This window comes from Cebidichthys violaceus, unplaced genomic scaffold, assembly GCF_023349555.1.
Source record: "Cebidichthys violaceus isolate CVI_PGR_0920_01 unplaced genomic scaffold, fCebVio1.0.p SCAF_13, whole genome shotgun sequence".
Classification (NCBI taxonomy): domain Eukaryota; kingdom Metazoa; phylum Chordata; class Actinopteri; order Perciformes; family Stichaeidae; genus Cebidichthys; species Cebidichthys violaceus.
Genome location: NW_027176296.1, coordinates 8,520,958 through 8,525,782, shown reverse-complemented (window position 1 = coordinate 8,525,782; position 4,825 = coordinate 8,520,958).

The following is a 4,825-nucleotide window of genomic DNA, read 5'->3' as shown; positions in this document are numbered from 1 at the left end:
GAGTGAGGCGCTGGCCACCCCGCAGCTAAATGACATTAAAGAGGGAGATGAGTGGTGCTGCTGAAGGGAGCAAACCCACTAGTCACAGGAGCCAGGGCGCCCACTGCCTTGGGCACACACACCGTGGGGTAACGTGCGAGGGAAGGGGGAGGTGGGAGAGTATTACATTATCTAGTCCTCCTGGACTTCACCCTACACAGGTAGAGACACTCTGATACAGTTTGGCCTTACTTTCCTTACGCAGACGAACAAAAAACATTTATGAATACGGTCTGACTTGAAACGTTTCACAAATACTAATAGAGATTGTTGCTTTTATATATAAAATACTGAACAAAATTATTCATATGACCATTTTCTCATCATTATGGTTAAGATTTGGTTAGGGTCAGGGAAGGATTGTGGTTTGGGTTGAATACTATTTGATGATGAAGGTTAGGAAACCTTCGTCATCATGGTAAAAATAAACCAACATTGACTGTCGGTCAACCCAAACAGCTTCCCTACGTGGATGTCGAGGCTCTAAAAAGACATCACGCTACTTCTGCCATCGCTCCTCAAAGACAAGAATGATAATTCATATTGCTGCTGAAGGCCGTTGTAGATTGAATATAAACAATATGTTGTTTTCAGGAATTTTCCTTAAAAGCATTATGCTAATGATGCTGTCCATTTACTTGTATCGACACAGTACTTACTAGTCTACAGTCTACGCTTTTGAAAATAGTTTATAGGTATTGTTGTCATTCAAATTATTTATTGTTTTCAATCTTTAAATGTAATTTACTGTATGTACAATATGTTTTGGGTTGTTGTGAGTTGTCGTGTCAATGCTGTAAATTGCCTGAACTTTACTCTTCTTTTTTTCTCAGTGGCCAATGTTTACTTTTTCAGTTTATTGTCTTTGTATTCAATCAGAAGACAGTTTGTATTATACTTTAAAAAGCTTCAAACTGTCACACTGTGCTATGCTTCCATGTTAGAAAACAGCAATGAAGTCAAGATGCTTATGGCCCCTAAGATACTGACTCTTGCATGTAAATGATCAAATAAAATAGCCATTATATAAATGTTTGAGTAAGAAAAGGGTACTATTGTTGTGTTATAATGTTGATTTAGATCATTTTTTACTAATGTGTATATGCATATTAAGCGTTGCTGTAAACTGTCAAATCTGCCAGCTTAAATGTCTTTTAAATTCTACTTTTTATTAGTATTTTAGTTTTTTTCTACTTCTACTATGTTATAATATCTTGACATATTTAGACATGATTTTCACGTGTCTTCGATGTATTTGCTATTCCAAGTTATTCACAACACAAACAGTAGTGGCTTTATCAGCAGTCTAACCAGCTCAATGCCGATACTACAAAGTGCTACCTAACCACTCAGACTCAATAAGGTCTTAGTGCACACCTCAAGCACCATAATAGCCCGAACTAATTCAGCCTGCCTGGCCCTCAGCAGGTCTCAGTGGTCTTGCTGGGTGTTCCAGACAGAGATCCCAGTCCCCCATGGTCTTAGACTGGAGACCCTGGGTCTGTAGATGCTGGGGGCCGACCGGCGGCTCTGATGGATCAGCTGAGGGCTGACTATAGGGGATCGAATCGGTGCCTCAGGGTTTGGCATGATGGTAGGATTGACAGTAAGCCATGCAAAAAGATTCAGGTGAGATGGAGTCATAAGTATATATATATATATATATATATATATATAGGCCTGCACTCATAACTACATGTGTCAACATGTACCACCATATAGACATGACAGACAAGATGAATAGGAGTGTGTCAATGTGTGATCACTGAGGACATGTTGTGTCGCTCAGACATTTTAGCTTCCCTGGTTAAACTCTTTCACTTCCCCCATTGTCACAAAAATGTTATACACTGTAACTTTCTCCAACTTTTTTGTGTCTTCTATGTTTGCAAAACTATATCTCTCTTAATTCCAGAAGATTCTATGACCGCACTAACAAATTCTTTAAAAAAATGGGAGGATGTGCACATGCAAAATTGATCCAAGGGTGATTATTAACAACAACAATAAAAAACTAAATAGCTAATAGCCAATTTTTAAATATTGAACAGCACAGATGCGCAGTTTTCATGGAAACATTATTTTTTTCATTTGAGCTCCTCGTTGTTGCAGACATTATTTATTTTTTTACATTCTAACAAAATATGCCACATGTTTATAGTTTCCAACCAACTTGCCTGCAGTCTTTTGCAATTTTCTGAGTTCAGCCAATTATTTTACCTAAACACTGTATAGTTTGCCGCCCGATTTTAAACGTTTAGCTTATGTGGACACTTTCATGGAAAGTATCATGGAAAGAACGTCATAGTTATATCAGCAGTGTGCTCGCACTGCATGGCAAAAAATCTAATTCATGTTAAAATACTGAACCTTAGATTTTGGAGTTATTAGATAGCAATGTAACAAATGTCCCCAGCTGGAATTTAATCTGGAATATATGGCAGCTATATGTATTTATTTCATATATGTAATGTTTATTTTCATAGGGGCAATTATATAGCATTCATAGATGGGCCTTTGAAATCAACCAACAAGATAATACAAATAAAACAAAACACAAACAATGATACAATGGAAATACCAAAAAATCATTAATGACTACGTGCATATGGTATGCAATCGTGGATACTAAACTTAATAGATGATGACTCTTTTCAGTCTAAAATCTAATAATGAAAAACATGGCTGGAGAAAACTAACTTCTCCTCTGAAAATCACACCGTTGATGCATAAAAGCAGATTGAAAAAGCCTGACAGACTAATCTCTTCATACTCTGAAACAGAACCAACAGGGGTCATCTCATCAAGTCCTAAACTGTGTGAAGGGCCAGACTTGGCCTGTGGACATCACTTTGGTTGGCCCTGGGCTAGAGGATGAGACCTGGGGAGAGTTGAGATGAGGCTGTCACACTTCCCATAGATCAGTCATTATCACTAATCCAGTCACAGCACTGGGATCAGCACCAGGCCCATTCATCTAGAACCGTCATTAAAGAGCTAAATGAGAGCTGCCTCTGCTAATGAGGTAATGAGAATTTCTGTGCTAGTGTGTGTGAGTATGTGTGTGAGAGAAGGAAGGGAGACAATGAAAGAGAGGACGGACAAAGAGAAGCTGAGAGGACAGAGCAAATTCAAAATGACTGAAAAAGAGACAGTAAAAAGACAAACAACAAGACAGACATACGACAGAGCAACAGACCTATCTGAACCATCTTGGCATGTGTGTGAATCAATTTCCATCTCTCCCATCAGAGGGGCCCTATCACTCACCCGCCTCACCCAGCTCTGTTTACTGCTCTCCCTAGCCGCATGTAAACAAAAGCCAGAGTTGTACTTGTTCACAATCGCTCTTTAATTCAACACAGCCTTGAATGCATGTATGCAGCTGTTTTCTTCTGTTAATTGCAATACCACCAGGGTAAACATTATTGTCCTCTCAGTCATACTCCGGCCCAAAACAAAGCACTGCTGAGGCTGTGTGAAGTGGGGATGTCGTGCTTTGCTGTGTGACACAAATCAATTATTTATGCTTATGAAGCTCCAAAATATTTATCTTGCCTCATGGTATGCAAAGCTGAGGCCTCTGAAAACAAATAGACATTCATATCAAAGGCACACGGGTGTAAACAGCAGAGTGGAAAGACAATGTGCGACCACCCGAGGAAGGTGGCGAAGTTTGGAGAGAGAAGTTTGGGAAAAGCCCATAATTTGCTACAAAAATGCACATCAAACAGAGAACACATTTCTGGCACTGACATCACACAGAGGCGAAGCAAAATAGAGATCGTCTAACGATCATATTATAATTGAGAACCCTTTTACAGTGATGGAGTTATAATTAGATAACACAAGAACATACATGAAAAACATTAACAAGATATGGTCGCCAGGGGAGGTCCAAGACACATGTGGCCACATTAACAGAAAAAAGATAGATGAGATGTCCTATGGATCAACTATGTAAACAATAATAATGTATCATAAATATCCAGTTGTGGAACATACAGACCCAAATGGAAGTGTTTGCAAGCTGCTCAAACAGAAACTTTCATGTCAAAATGGATTCAAATTGCATTTTTGGGGAAAAGAACGTTTTCATCTTTGAATCACGCAGTTTATGTATTGTTATACCTGAACATATATTTCTTTAAGCCGCTCAATACGAAACTCAACATGGCCACGGCTAAACCAACAGTTCAATCAACGACAACAGTGCTGACAGAGCTAACAGTGTTAACCTGAGGGGGAACCGCAGAGGGTGGGCGGGATGCCATCATCTGGGGCGGCATTATTAGCTGTAACGCCGTATGAAATGAGAGCTAGCTAGTGGTGCACACTCACATGCACTAACAAGTTCGAACTTGCACTAAAAGGCACGCATGGTAAACAAAGCACAGAGAAGCACGGTGGAACTACAGAGAGGGGCGCGGCAGCCTCACCTGTCATCATGAAAAGTAAAAATCAAATAATGATAAAATAAATATTTTTCTACTGATCTGTGCTATAAATGTAGTTTAGGTATGATCCCAATCATTTCAAGCATTTTTATAAACAAAATCGATGAATTTGCGCATGTCCTGTTCAAACAGAGAGACACACGAGGTGAAGCAGCAACTAGCTGTGCCTCATCTCAAATTGCGCAATCCCTCACAAACTGGGTTGAGCGCGTGCCTTTTGCTTTCTCACTGTTTGTCATCACTGTAATATTTGTAGACACTTTTATTATATTGCTGATCTGACATTAAACCGCGGTGAAAAAGCACAGAGGGGAGGCAAAAAGTACATC